Here is a 15,417-nt window from a genome sequence, read left to right on the forward strand (position 1 = left end):
ATGGGGCATGAGCAGGGGGCGGGTGGCAGGAGGGATAGACACACGGTGCATGAGCGGGCGTGGGGGGGGAGAGAAACACGGGGCATGAGCGGGGGTGGGGGGGAGGGGAGAGACACACGGGGCATGAGTGTGGGGTGGGCGGCGGGAGGGATAGAGACACGGGGCATGAGCGGGGGGTGGGTGGCGGGAGGGATAGAGACATGGGGCGTGGGCGGTGGGAGGGATAGAGACACGGGGAATGAGCGGGGGAGGGATAGAGACACGGGGCATGAGCGGGGGTGGGCGGCGGGAGAGATAGACACATGGGGCATGAGCGGGGGGTGGGCGGCGGGAGGGATAGACACACGGGGCATGAGCAGGGTTGGGCGGCGGGAGGGTAGACACATGGGGCATGAGCGGGGGAGGGATAGAGACACGGGGCATGAGCAGGGGTGGGCGGCGGGAGAGATAGACACATGGGGCATGAGCGGGGGGTGGGCGACGGGAGGGATAGACACACGGGGCATGAGCGGGGTTGGGCGGCGGGAGGGATAGACACACGGGGCATGAGCGGGTGGTGGGCGGCGGGAGGGATAGACACATGGGGCATGAGCGGGGTTGGGCGGCGGGAGGGTAGACAAGCGGGGCATGAGCGGGGGGTGGCCGGCGGGAGGGATAGACACACAGGGCAAAAGCAGGGCGTGGGCAGTGGGAGGGATAGACACACGGGGCATGAGTGGGTGGTGGGCGGCGGGAGGGATAGACACACTGGGCATGAGCGGGGTTGGGCGGCGGGAGGGTAGACACACGGGGCATGAGCGAGGGGTGGCCGGCGGGAGGGATAGACACACGGGGCATGAGCGGGGGGTGGGCGGTGGGAGGGATAGACACACGGGGCAAGAGCAGGGGGTGGGTCGGAGGGAGGGATCGCCACACGGGGCATGAGCGGGGTTGGGCGGCGGGAGGGTAGACACACGGGCATGAGCGGGGGGTGGCCGGCGGGAGGGATAGACACACGGGGCATGAGCGGGGGGTGGGCGGTGGGAGGGATAGACACACGGGGCAAGAGCAGGGGGTGGGCGGCGGGAGGGATCGCCACACGGGGCAAGAGCAGGGGGTGGGCGGCGGGAGGGATCGCCACACGGGGCATGAGTGGGGGGTGGGCGGCGGGGGGATAGACACACGGGGCATGAGTGAGGGGTGGGCGGCGGGAGGGATAGACACACGGGGCATGAGCGGGGATGGGCGGTGGGAGGGATAGACACACGGGGCATGAGCGGGGGGTCGGGGTGTCGGGGGGAGGGGAGAGACACATGGGGCATGAGCGGGGAGTGGGCGTTGGGAGGGATAGAGACACGGGGCATGAGCAGGGGGGTGGGCGACGGGAGGGATAGAGACACGGGGCATGAGCGGGGGGTGGGCGGCGGGAGGGATAGAGACACGGGGCATGAGCAGGGGGTGGGCGGCGGGCAGGATAAAGACACGGGGCATGAGTGGGGGGTGGGCGGCGGGAGGGATAGAGACACGGGGCGTGGGCGGCGGGAGGGATAGAGACATGGGGGGTGGGCGGCGGGAGGGATAGACACACGGAGCAAGAGCGGGGGGTGCGCGGCGGGAGGGATAGACACACGGGACATGAGCGGGGGGTGGGCGGCAGGAGGGATAGACACACGGAGCATGAGCGGGGGTTGTGCGGCGGAGGCAGAGAGACACGTGGGAATGAGCAGGGCGTGGGCAGTGGGAGGGATAGAGACACGGGGCATGAGTGGGGGTGGGCGGCGGGAGGGATAGAGACACGGGGCATGAGCGGGGGGTGGGCGGCGGGAGGGATAGACACACGGGACATGAGCGGGGGGAGGAATAGAGACACGGGGCATGAGTGGGGGGTGGGCGGCAGGAGGGATAGAGACACGGGGCATGAGCGGGGGGTGGGCGGCGGGAGGGATAGACACACGGGGCATGAGCGGGGGGAGGAGTAGAGACACGGGGCATGAGCGGGTGGTGGGCGGCGGTGAGGGATAGAGACACGGGGCATGAGCGGGGTGTGGGCGGCGGGAGGGATAGAAAACATGGGGCATGAGCGGGGGGTGGGCGGGATGGATAGACACATGGGGCATGGGCGGGGGGTGGGCGGGAGGGATAGACACACGGGGCATGAGCGCGGGGTGGCCGGCGGGAGGGCTAGACACACTGGGCAGGAGCGGGGGTGGAGGGGAGGGGAGAGACACACGTGGCATGAGCGGGGGGTGGGTGGCGGGAGGGATAGACACGCGGGGCATGAGCGGGGGGTGGGTGGCGGGAGGGATAGACACACGGGGCATGAGCGGGGGGTGGCCGGCAGGAGGGATAGACACACGGGGCATGAGCGGGGGGTGGGCGGTGGGAGGGATAGACACACGGGGCAAGAGCAGGGGGTGGGCGGCGGGAGGGATCGCCACACGGGGCATGAGTGGGGGGTGGGTGGCGGGGGGGATAGACACACGGGGCATGAGTGAGGGGTGGGCGGCGGGAGGGATAGACACACGGGGCATGAGCGGGGATGGGTGGTGGGAGGGATAGAAACACGGGGCATGAGCGGGGGGTCGGGTGTCGGGGGGAGGGGAGAGACACATGGGGCATGAGCGGGGAGTGGGCGTTGGGAGGGATAGAGACTCGGGGCATGAGCAGGGGGGTGGGCGACAGGAGGGATAGAGACACGGGGCATGAGCGTGGGGTGGGCGGCGGAAGGGATAGAGACAGGGGGCATGAGCAGGGGGTGGGCGGCGGGCGGGATAAAGACACGGGGCATGAGTGGGGGGTGGGCGGCGGGAGGGATAGAGACACGGGGCGTGGGCGGCGGGAGGGATAGAGACATGGGGGGTGGGCGGCGGGAGGGATAGACACACGGAGCAAGAGCGGGGGGTGGGCGGCGGGAGGGATAGACACACGGGACATTAGCGGGGGTGGGCGGCAGGAGGAATAGACACACGGAGCATGAGCGGGGGTTGTGCGGCGGAGGCATAGAGACACGGGGCATGAGCAGGGCGTGGGCAGTGGGAGGGATAGAGACACGGGGCATGAGTGGGGGGTGGGCGGCGGGAGGGATAGAGACACGGGGCATGAGCGGGGGGTGGGCGGCGGGAGGGATAGACACATGGGACATGAGCGGGGGGAGGAATAGAGACACGGGCATGAGCTGGGGGTGGGCGGCGGGAGGGATAGAGACACGGGGCATAAGCGGGGGGTGGGCGGCGGGAGGGATAGAAAACACGGGGCATGAGCGGGGGGTGGGCGGGATGGATAGACACACGGGGCATGGGCGGGGGTGGGCTGGGTGGATAGACACACGGGGCATGAGCGGGGGGTGGGCGGCGGGAGGGCTAGACACACGGGGCAGGAGCGGGGGTGGAGGGGAGGGGAGAGACACACGGGGCATGAGCGGGGAGTGGGCGGCGGGAGGGATAGAGACATGGGGCATGAGCGGGGGGTGGGCGGTGGGAGGGTTAGAGACACGGGGCGTGGACGGCGGGAGGGATAGAGACACGGGGCATGAGCGGGGGGTGGGCGGCGGGAGGGATAGACACACGGGGCATGAGCGGGGGGTGGGCGGCGGGAGTTTCTAGACACACGGGGCTTGAGTGGGGGTGAGCGACTGGAGGGATAGACATACGGGGCATGAGCGGGGGGTGGGCGGCGATAGGGATAAACACACGGGGCATGAGCGAGGGGTGGGCGGGAGGATAGACACACGGGGCATGAGCGAAGGGTGGGCGGGAGGGATAGACACACGGGGCATGAGCAGGGGGCAGGCGGCAGGAGGGATAGACACATGGGGCATGAGCCGGGGGTGGGCGGCGGGAGGGATAGAGACATGGGGCATGAGCGGGGGGTGGGCGGCGGGAGGGATAGAGACACGGGGCATGGGCGGCGGGAGGGATAGAGACACGGGGCATGAGCGGGGTAGGGATAGAGACACGGGGCATGAGAGGGGGTGGGCGGTGGGAGAGATAGACACATGGGGCATGAGCGGGGGGTGGGCGGCGGGAGGGATAGACACACGGGGCATGAGCGGGGGGTGGGCGGCAGGAAGGATAGTCACACGGGGCACGAGCAGTGTTGGGCGGCGGGAGGGATAGACACACGGGGCATGAGCGGGGGGTGGGCTGCGGGAGGGATAGACACACGGGGCATGAGCGGGGGTGGGCGGCGGGAGGGATAGAAAACAGGGGGCATGAGCGGGGGGTGGGCGGGATGGATAGACACACGGGGCATGGGCGGGGGGTGGGCGGGAGGGATAGACACACGGGGCATGAGCAGGGGGTGGGCGGCGGGAGGGTTAGACACACGGGGCATGAGCAGGGGTGGGGGAGGCGAGAGACACACGGGGCAGTAGCGGGGGTGGAGGGGAGGGGAGAGACACACGGGGCATGAGCGGGGAGTGGGCGGCGGGAGGGATAGAGACATGGGGCATGAGCGGGGGGTGGGCGGTGGGAGGGATAGAGACACGGGGCGTGGACGGCAGGAGGGATAGAGACACGGGGCATGAGCGGGGGGGGATAGAGACATGGGGCATGAGTGGGGGGTGGGCGGCGGGAGGGATAGAGACACGGGGCATGAGCGGGGGGTGGGCGGCGGGAGGGATAGACACATGGGGCATGAGCGGGGGTTGTGCGGCGGAGGCATAGAGACACGGGGCATGAGCAGGGGGTGGGCAGTGGGAGGGATAGACACACGGGGCATGAGTGGGTGGTGGGCGGCGGGAGGGATAGACACACGGGGCATGAGCAGGGTTGGGCGCGGCGGGAGGGAAAACACACGGGGCATGAGCGGGGGGTGGCCGGTGGGAGGGATAGACACACGGGGCATGAGCGGGGGGTGGGCGGTGGGAGGGATAGACACACGGGGCAAGAGCAGGGGGTGGGTCGGAGGGAGGGATCGCCACACGGGGCATGAGCGGGGTTGGGCGGCGGGAGGGTAGACACACGGGGCATGAGCGGGGGGTGGCCGGCGGGAGGGATAGACACACGGGCATGAGCAGGGGGTGGGCGGTGGGAGGGATAGACACACGGGGCAAGAGCAGGGGGTGGGCGGCGGGAGGGATCGCCACACGGGGCAAGAGCAGGGGGTGGGCGGCGGGAGGGATCGCCACACGGGGCATGAGTGGGGGGTGGGCGGCGGGGGGATAGACACACGGGGCATGAGTGAGGGGTGGGCGGCGGGAGGGATAGACACACGGGGCATGAGCGGGGATGGGCGGTGGGAGGGATCGACACACGGGGCATGAGCGGGGGGTCGGGGTGTCGGGGGGAGGGGAGAGACACATGGGGCATGAGCGGGGAGTGGGCGTTGGGAGGGATAGAGACACGGGGCATGAGCAGGGGGGTGGGCGACGGGAGGGATAGAGACACGGGGTATGAGCGGGGGGTGGGCGGCGGGAGGGATAGAGACACGGGGCATGAGCAGGGGGTGGGCGGCAGGCGGGATAAAGACATGGGGCATGAGTGGGGGGTGGGCGGCGGGAGGGATAGAGACACGGGGCGTGGGCGGCGGGAGGGATAGAGACATGGGGGGTGGGCGGCGGGAGGGATAGACACACGGAGCAAGAGCGGGGGGTGGGCGGCGGGAGGGATAGACACACGGGACATGAGCGGGGGGTGGGCGGCAGGAGGGATAGACACACGGAGCATGAGCGGGGGTTGTGCGGCGGAGGCATAGAGACACGGGGCATGAGCAGGGCGTGGGCAGTGGGAGGGATAGAGACACGGGGCATGAGTGGGGGGTGGGCGGCGGGGAGGGATAGAGACACGGGGCATGAGCGGGGGGTGGGCGGCGGGAGTGATAGACACACGGGACATGAGCGGGGGGAGGAATAGAGACACGGGGCATGAGTGGGGGGTGGGCGGCGGGAGGGATAGAAAACACGGACATGAGCGGGGGGTGGGCAGGATGGATAGACACACGGGGCATGGGCGGGGGGTGGGCGGGAGGGATAGACACATGGGGCATGAGCGGGGGATGGGCGGAGGGAGGGCTAGACACACGGGGCAGGAGCGGGGGTGTAGGGGAGGGGAGAGACACACGGGGCATGAGTGGGGAGTGGGCGGCGGGAGGGATAGAGACACGGGGCATGGGCGGCGGGAGGGATAGAGACACGGGGCATGAGCGGGGTAGGGATAGAGACACGGGGCATGAGAGGGGGTGGGCGGCGGGAGAGATAGACACATGGGGCATGAGCGGGGGGTGGGCGGCGGGAGGGATAGACACACGGGGCATGAGCGGGGGGTGGGCGGCAGGAAGGATAGTCACACGGGGCACGAGCAGTGTTGGGCGGCGGGAGGGATAGACACACGGGGCATGAGCGGGGGGTGGGCTGCGGGAGGGATAGACACACGGGGCATGAGCGGGGGTGGGCGGCGGGAGGGATAGAAAACAGGGGGCATGAGCGGGGGGTGGGCGGGATGGATAGACACATGGGGCATGGGCGGGGGGTGGGCGGGAGGGATAGACACACGGGGCATGAGCAGGGGGTGGGCGGCGGGAGGGTTAGACACACGGGGCATGAGCAGGGGTGGGGGAGGCGAGAGACACACGGGGCAGTAGCGGGGGTGGAGGGGAGGGGAGAGACACACGGGGAGTGGGCGGCGGGAGGGATAGAGACATGGGGCATGAGCGGGGGGTGGGCGGTGGGAGGGATAGAGACACGGGGCGTGGACGGCAGGAGGGATAGAGACACGGGGCATGAGCGGGGGGGATAGAGACATGGGTCATGAGTGGGGGTGGGCGGCGGGAGGGATAGAGACACGGGGCATGAGCGGGGGGTGGGCGGCGGGAGGGATAGACACATGGGGCATGAGCGGGGGTTGTGCGGCGGAGGCATAGAGACACGGGGCATGAGCAGGGCGTGGGCAGTGGGAGGGATAGACACACGGGGCATGAGTGGGTCGTGGGCGGCGGGAGGGATAGACACACGGGGCATGAGCAGGGTTGGGCGGCGGGAGGGTAAACACACGGGGCATGAGCGGGGGGTGGCCGGTGGGAGGGATAGACACACGGGGCATGAGCGGGGGGTGGGCGGTGGGAGGGATAGACACACAGGGCAAGAGCAGGGGGTGGGTCGGAGGGAGGGATCGCCACACGGGGCATGAGCGGGGTTGGGCGGCGGGAGGGTAGACACACGGGGCATGAGCGGGGGGTGGCCGGCGGGAGGGATAGACACACGGGGCATGAGCGGGGGGTGGGCGGTGGGAGGGATAGACACATGGGGCAAGAGCAGGGGGTGGGCGGCGGGAGGGATCGCCACACGGGGCAAGAGCAGGGGGTGGGCGGCGGGAGGGATCGCCACACGGGGCATGAGTGGGGGGTGGGCGGCGGGGGGATAGACACACGGGGCATGAGTGAGGGGTGGGCGGCGGGAGGGATAGACACACGGGGCATGAGCGGGGATGGGCGGTGGGAGGGATAGACACACGGGGCATGAGCGGGGGGTCGGGGTGTCGGGGGGAGGGGAGAGACACATGGGGCATGAGCGGGGAGTGGGCGTTGGGAGGGATAGAGACACGGGGCATGAGCAGGGGGGTGGGCGACGGGAGGGATAGAGACACGTGGTATGAGAGGGGGGTGGGCGGCGGGAGGGATAGAGACACGGGGCATGAGCAGGGGGTGGGCGGCAGGCGGGATAAAGACACGGGGCATGAGTGGGGGGTGGGCGGCGGGAGGGATAGAGACATGGGGGGTGGGCGGCGGGAGGGATAGACACACGGAGCAAGAGCGGGGGGTGGGCGGCGGGAGGGATAGACACACGGGACATGAGCGGGGGGTGGGCGGCAGGAGGGATAGACACACGGAGCATGAGCGGGGGTTGTGCGGCGGAGGCATAGAGACACGGGGCATGAGCAGGGCGTGGGCAGTGGGAGGGATAGAGACACGGGGCATGAGTGGGGGGTGGGCGGCGGGAGGGATAGAGACACGGGGCATGAGCGGGGGGTGGGCGGCGGGAGTGATAGACACACGGGACATGAGCGGGGGGAGGAATAGAGACACGGGGCATGAGTGGGGGGTGGGCGGCGGGAGGGATAGAAAACACGGGACATGAGCGGGGGGTGGGCAGGATGGATAGACACACGGGGCATGGGCGGGGGGTGGGCGGGAGGGATAGACACATGGGGCATGAGCGGGGGATGGGCGGAGGGAGGGCTAGACACACGGGGCAGGAGCGGGGGTGGAGGGGAGGGGAGAGACACACGGGGCATGAGTGGGGAGTGGGCGGTGGGAGGGATAGAAAACACGGGGCATGAGCGGGGGCCAGGTGGGATGGATAGACACACGGGGCATTGGCGGGGGGTGGGCGGGAGGGATAGACACATGGGGCATGAGCGGGGGATGGGCGGAGGGAGGGCTAGACACACGGGGCAGGAGCGGGGGTGGAGGGGAGGGGAGAGACACACGGGGCATGAGTGGGGAGTGGGCGGCGGGAGGGATAGCCACACGGGGCATGAGCGGGGGGTGGGTGGCGGGAGGGATAGACACACGGGGCATGAGCAGGGTTGGGCGGCGGGAGGGTAGACACACGGGGCATGAGCGGGGGGTGGCCGGCGGGAGGGATAGACACATGGGGCATGAGCGGGGGGTGGGCGGTGGGAGGGATAGACACACGAGGCAAGAGCAGGGGGTGGGCGGCGGGAGGGATCGCCACACGGGGCATGAGTGGGGGGTGGGCGGCCAGGTGGGATAGAGACACGGGGCATGAGCGGGGGGTGGGCGGCGGGAGGGACAGACACACGGGGCATGAGCGGGGGGAGGAATAGAGACACGGGGCATGAGCGGGTGGTGGGCGGCGGGAGGGATAGAGACACGGGGCATGAGCGGGGTGTGGGCGGCGGGAGGGATAGAAAACATGGGGCATGAGCGGGGGGTGGGCGGGATGGATAGACACACGGTGCATGAGCGGGGGGGTGGGCGGGAGGGATAGACACACGGGGCATGAGCGCAGGGTGGCCGGCAGGAGTGCTAGACACACGGGGCAGGAGCGGGGGTGGAGGGGAGGGGAGAGACACACGTGGCATGAGCGGGGGGTGGGTGGCGGGAGGGATAGACACATGGGGCATGAGCGGGGGGTGGGTGGCGGGATGGATAGACACACGGGGCATGAGCGGGGTTGGGCGGCGGGAGGGTAGACACACGGGGCATGAGTGGGGGGTGGCCGGTGGGAGGGATAGACACACGGGGCATGAGCGGGGGGTGGGCGGTGGGAGGGATAGACACACGGGGCAAGAGCAGGGGGTGGGCGGCGGGAGGGATCGCCACACGGGGCATGAGTGGGGGGTGGGCGGCGGGGGGGATAGACACACGGGGCATGAGTGAGAGGTGGGCGGCGGGAGGGATAGACACACGGGGCATGAGCGGGGGATGGGCGGTGGGAGGGATAGACACACGGGGCATGAGCGGGGGGTCGGGGTGTTGGGGCGAGGGGAGAGACACATGGGGCATGAGCGGGGAGTGGGCGTTGGGAGGGATAGAGACACGGGGCATGAGCGGGGGGTGGGCGACGGGAGGGATAGAGACACGGGGCATGAGCAGGGGGTGGGCGGCAGGCGGGATAAAGACACGGGGCATGAGTGGGGGGTGGGCGGCGGGAGGGATAGAGACACGGGGCGTGGGCGGCGGGAGGGATAGAGACATGGGGGGTGGGCGGCGGGAGGGATAGACACACGGAGCAAGAGCGGGGGGAGGAATAGAGACACGGGGCATGAGTGGGGCGTGGGCAGTGGGAGGGATAGAGACACGGGGCATGAGCGGGGGGTGGGCGGCGGGAGTGATAGACACACGGGACATGAGCGGGGGGAGGAATAGAGACACGGGGCATGAGTGGGGGGTGGGCGGCGGGAGGGATAGAAAACACGGGACTAGAGCGGGGGGTGGGCAGGATGGATAGACACACGGGGCATGGGCGGGCGGTGGGCGGGAGGGATAGACACATGGGGCATGAGCGGGGGATGGGCGGAGGGAGGGCTAGACACACGGGGCAGGAGCGGGGGTGGAGGGGAGGGGAGAGACACACGGGGCATGAGTGGGGAGTGGGCGGTGGGAGGGATAGAAAACACAGGGCATGAGCGGGGGCCAGGTGGGATGGATAGACACACGGGGCATGGGCGGGGGGTGGGCGGGAGGGATAGACACATGGGGCATGAGCGGGGGATGGGCGGAGGGAGGGCTAGACACACGGGGCAGGAGCGGGGGTGGAGGGGAGGGGAGAGACACACGGGGCATGAGTGGGGAGTGGGCGGCGGGAGGGATAGACACACGGGGCATGAGCGGGGGGTGGGCGGCGGGAGGGATAGACACACGGGGCATGAGCGGGGTTGGGCGGTGGGAGGGTAGACACACGGGGCATGAGCGGGGGGTGGCCGGCGGGAGGGATAGACACATGGGGCATGAGCGGGGGGTGGGCGGTGGGAGGGATAGACACACGGGGCAAGAGCAGGGGGTGGGCGGCGGGAGGGATCGCCACACGGGGCATGAGTGGGGGGTGGGCGGCCAGGTGGGATAGAGACACGGGGCATGAGCGGGGGGTGGGCGGCGGGAGGGACAGACACACAGGGCATGAGCGGGGGGAGGAATAGAGACACGGGGCATGAGCGGGTGGTGGGCGGCGGGAGGGATAGAGACACGGGGCATGAGCGGGGTGTGGGCGGCGGGAGGGATAGAAAACATGGGGCATGAGCGGGGGGTGGGCGGGATGGATAGACACACGGGGCATGAGCGGGGGGGTGGGCGGGAGGGATAGACACACGGGGCATGAGCGCGGGGTGGCCGGCAGGAGTGCTAGACACACGGGGCAGGAGCGGGGGTGGAGGGGAGGGGAGAGACACACGTGGCATGAGCGGGGGGTGGGTGGCGGGAGGGATAGACACATGGGGCATGAGCGGGGGGTGGGTGGCGGGATGGATAGACACACGGGGCATGAGCGGGGTTGGGCGGCGGGAGGGTAGACACACGGGGCATGAGCGGGGGGTGGCCGGTGGGAGGGATAGACACACGGGGCATGAGCGGGGGGTGGGCGGTGGGAGGGATAGACACACGGGGCAAGAGCAGGGGGTGGGCGGCGGGAGGGATCGCCACACGGGGCATGAGTGGGGGGTGTGCGGCGGGGGGGATAGACACACGGGGCATGAGTGAGAGGTGGGCGGCGGGAGGGATAGACACACGGGGCATGAGCGGGGGATGGGCGGTGGGAGGGATAGACACACGGGGCATGAGCGGGGGGTCGGGGTGTTGGGGCGAGGGGAGAGACACATGGGGCATGAGCGGGGAGTGGGCGTTGGGAGGGATAGAGACACGGGGCATGAGCGGGGGGTGGGCGACGGGAGGGATAGAGACACGGGGCATGAGCGGGGTGTGGGCGGCGGGAGGGATAGAGACACGGGACATGAGCAGGGGGTGGGCGGCGGCCGGGATAAAGACACGGGGCATGAGTGGGGGGTGGGCGGCTGGAGGGATAGAGACACGGGGCTTGGGCGGCGGGAGGGATAGAGACATGGGGCATGAGCGGGGGGTGGGCGGCGGGAGGGATAGACACATGGAGCAAGAGCGGGGGGTGGCCGGCGGGAGGGATAGACACACGGAGCATGAGCGGGGGTTGTGCGGCGGAGGCATAGAGACACGGGGCATGAGCAGGGCGTGGGCAGTGGGAGGGATAGAGACACGGGGCATGAGTGGGGGGTGGGCGGCGGGAGGGATAGAGACACGGGGCATGAGCGGGGGTGGGCGGCGGGAGGGATAGAGACACAGTGCGTGCGCGGTGGGAGGGATAGAGACACGGGGCATGAGCGGGTGGAGGGATAGAGACATGGGGCATGAGTGGGGGGTGGGCGGCGGGAGGGATAGAGACACGGGGCATGAGCGGGGGTGGGCGGCGGGAGAGATAGACACATGGGGCATGAGCGGGGGGTGGGTGGCGTGAGGGATAGACACACAGGGCATGAGCAGGGGGTGGCGGCAGGAAGGATAGACAAACGGGGCATGAGCGGGGTTGGGCGGCGGGAGGGATAGACACACGAGGCATGAGCGGGGGGTGGGCGGCGGGAGGGATAGACACACGGGGCATGAGCGGGGGGTGGGCGGCGGGAGGGATAGACACACGGGGCATTAGTGGGAGGTCGGGGGATGGGGGGAGGGGAGAGACACACTGGGCATGAGCGGGGGTTGGGCGTTTGGAGAGATAGACACACGGGGCATGAGCGGGGGGTCAGGGGTGAGGGGGTGGGGGGAGGGGAGAGACACACGGACATGAGCGGGGGTGGGGTGGGGGAGAGACACACGGGGCATGAGCGGGGGTGGGGGGAGGGCTAGACACATGGGGCATGAGCAGGGGGCGGGTGGCAGGAGGGATAGACACACGGTGCATGAGCGGGCGTGGGGGGGGAGAGAAACACGGGGCATTAGCGGGGGTGGAAGGGAGGGGGGAGACACACGGGGCATGAGTGTGGGGTGGGCGGCGGGAGGGATAGAGACACGGGGCATGAGCGGGGGGTGGGTGGCGGGAAGGATAGAGACACGGGGCGTGGGCGGTGGGAGGGATAGAGACACGGGGAATGAGCGGGGGAGGGATAGAGACACGGGGCATGAGCGGGGGTGGGCGGCGGGAGAGATAGACACATGGGGCATGAGCGGGGGGTGGGCGGCGGGAGGGATAGACACACGGGGCATGAGCAGGGTTGGGCGGCGGGAGGGTAGACACACGGGGCATGAGCGGGGGAGGGATAGAGACACGGGGCATGAGCGGGGGTGGGCGGCGGGAGAGATAGACACATGGGGCATGAGCGGGGGGTGGGCGGCGGGAGGGATAGACACACGGGGCATGAGCGGGGTTGGGCGGCGGGAGGGATAGACACACGGGGCATGAGCGGGTGGTGGCCGGCGGGAGGGATAGACACACGGGGCATGAGCGGGGTTGGGCGGCGGGAGGGTAGACAAGCGGGGCATGAGCGGGGGGTGGCCGGCGGGAGGGATAGACACACAGGGCAAGAGCAGGGCGTGGGCAGTGGGAGGGATAGACACACGGGGCATGAGTGGGTGGTGGGCGGCGGGAGGGATAGACACACGGGGCATGAGCGGGGTTGGGCGGCGGGAGGGTAGACACACGGGGCATGAGCGAGGGGTGGCCGGCGGGAGGTATAGACACACGGGGCATGAGCGGGGGGTGGGCGGTGGGAGGGATAGACACACGGGGCAAGAGCAGGGGGTGGGTCGGAGGGAGGGATCGCCACACGGGGCATGAGCGGGGTTGGGCGGCGGGAGGGTAGACACACGGGGCATGAGCGGGGGGTGGCCGGCGGGAGGGATAGACACACGGGGCATGAGCGGGGGGTGGGCGGTGGGAGGGATAGACACACGGGGCAAGAGCAGGGGGTGGGCGGCGGGAGGGATCGCCACACGGGGCAAGAGCAGGGGGTGGGCGGCGGGAGGGATCGCCACACGGGGCATGAGTGGGGGGTGGGCGGCGGGGGGATAGACACACGGGGCATGAGTGAGGGGTGGGCGGCGGGAGGGATAGACACACGGGGCATGAGCGGGGATGGGCGGTGGGAGGGATAGACACACGGGGCATGAGCGCGGGGTCGGGGTGTCGGGGGGAGGGGAGAGACACATGGGGCATGAGCGGGGAGTGGGCGTTGGGAGGGATAGAGACACGGGGCATGAGCAGGGGGTGGGCGACGGGAGGGATAGAGACACGGGGCATGAGCGGGGGGTGGGCGGCGGGAGGGATAGAGACACGGGGCATGAGCAGGGGGTGGGCGGCGGGCAGGATAAAGACACGGGGCATGAGTGGGGGATGGGCGGCGGGAGGGATAGAGACACGGGGCGTGGGCGGCGGGAGGGATAGAGACATGGGGGGTGGGCGGCCAGAGGGATAGACACACAGAGCAAGAGCGGGGGGTGCGCGGCGGGAGGGATAGACACACGGGACATGAGCGGGGGGTGGGCGGCAGGAGGGATAGACACACGGAGCATGAGCGGGGTTGGGCGGCGGGAGGGATAGACACACGGGGCATGAGCGGGTGGTGGCCGGCGGGAGGGATAGACACACGGGGCATGAGCGGGGTTGGGCGGCGGGAGGGTAGACAAGCGGGGCATGAGCGGGGGGTGGCCGGCGGGAGGGATAGACACACAGGGCAAGAGCAGGGCGTGGGCAGTGGGAGGGATAGACACACGGGGCATGAGTGGGTGGTGGGCGGCGGGAGGGATAGACACACGGGGCATGAGCGGGGTTGGGCGGCGGGAGGGTAGACACACGGGGCATGAGCGAGGGGTGGCCGGCGGGAGGTATAGACACACGGGGCATGAGCGGGGGGTGGGCGGTGGGAGGGATAGACACACGGGGCAAGAGCAGGGGGTGGGTCGGAGGGAGGGATCGCCACACGGGGCATGAGCGGGGTTGGGCGGCGGGAGGGTAGACACACGGGGCATGAGCGGGGGGTGGCCGGCGGGAGGGATAGACACACGGGGCATGAGCGGGGGGTGGGCGGTGGGAGGGATAGACACACGGGGCAAGAGCAGGGGGTGGGCGGCGGGAGGGATCGCCACACGGGGCAAGAGCAGGGGGTGGGCGGCGGGAGGGATCGCCACACGGGGCATGAGTGGGGGGTGGGCGGCGGGGGGATAGACACACGGGGCATGAGTGAGGGGTGGGCGGCGGGAGGGATAGACACACGGGGCATGAGCGGGGATGGGCGGTGGGAGGGATAGACACACGGGGCATGAGCGCGGGGTCGGGGTGTCGGGGGGAGGGGAGAGACACATGGGGCATGAGCGGGGAGTGGGCGTTGGGAGGGATAGAGACACGGGGCATGAGCAGGGGGTGGGCGACGGGAGGGATAGAGACACGGGGCATGAGCGGGGGGTGGGCGGCGGGAGGGATAGAGACACGGGGCATGAGCAGGGGGTGGGCGGCGGGCAGGATAAAGACACGGGGCATGAGTGGGGGATGGGCGGCGGGAGGGATAGAGACACGGGGCGTGGGCGGCGGGAGGGATAGAGACATGGGGGGTGGGCGGCCAGAGGGATAGACACACAGAGCAAGAGCGGGGGGTGCGCGGCGGGAGGGATAGACACACGGGACATGAGCGGGGGGTGGGCGGCAGGAGGGATAGACACACGGAGCATGAGCGGGGGTTGTGCGGCAGAGGCAGAGAGACACGTGGGAATGAGCAGGGCGTGGGCAGTGGGAGGGATAGAGACACGGGGCATGAGTGGGGGTGGGCGGCGGGAGGGATAGAGACACGGGGCATGAGCGGGGGGTGGGCGGCGGGAGGGATAGACACACGGGACATGAGCGGGGGGAGGAATAGAGACACGGGGCATGAGTGGGGGGTGGGTGGCAGGAGGGATAGAGACACGGGGCATGAGCGGGGGGTGGGCGGCGGGAGGGATAGACACACGGGGCATGAGCGGGGGGAGGAA

This window comes from Ambystoma mexicanum, chromosome 10, assembly GCF_040938575.1.
Source record: "Ambystoma mexicanum isolate Mex_15411 chromosome 10, UKY_AmexF1_1, whole genome shotgun sequence".
In the NCBI taxonomy this organism is placed as follows: Eukaryota; Metazoa; Chordata; class Amphibia; order Caudata; family Ambystomatidae; genus Ambystoma; species Ambystoma mexicanum.